This window comes from Penaeus monodon, chromosome 31, assembly GCF_015228065.2.
Source record: "Penaeus monodon isolate SGIC_2016 chromosome 31, NSTDA_Pmon_1, whole genome shotgun sequence".
NCBI lineage: Eukaryota > Metazoa > Arthropoda > Malacostraca > Decapoda > Penaeidae > Penaeus > Penaeus monodon.
The window spans coordinates 2,150,319-2,150,859 of NC_051416.1; positions in this window are offsets into that span (position 1 = coordinate 2,150,319).

Below are 541 nucleotides of genomic sequence, written 5' to 3' on the forward strand. Positions count from 1 at the left end.
GACCCCAAGAAATATAAATGTAGTCCATGCGTGGACAATTCCAAAAAATGTTACCTATGTTGCCTTTCATTAAGAGCTGATATACAAACTGACCATATTAGACGCACTATTTCATGACAGTCATTGAATAACAGGTACTGTGTGGAGACATCGCCCAGGTCAATATCTGGGGTCATGCACTGCCTGCGCCTGAGATCGAGGCCATGGCGGAGTGTGCGGAACTGGGTCATGGCGATTTGTTCAGCTTGGACAAGGTGAACATGCAGACCTTTGGAGATGTTGCTAAGACTACCGTATCACTAACAGAATTGTGCAAGTAAGGAGTGATTGGTTTTGGATGTGTTTGTGATAATGTGTTGATTTAAAAGAGGAATAAAACTTTGTGCATGAAATTGGATGCGATATATATCCTCTTTGCCACATCATTACATCTTTCTGTTTCCTATATCATCATCTCTCAGCTGTCTTTTGGGAGAAAAAGAGCAGAAAATGGTACATACAGAATGTTCATACCAACTCCACGCTTGTTTGGTTTGAGGTC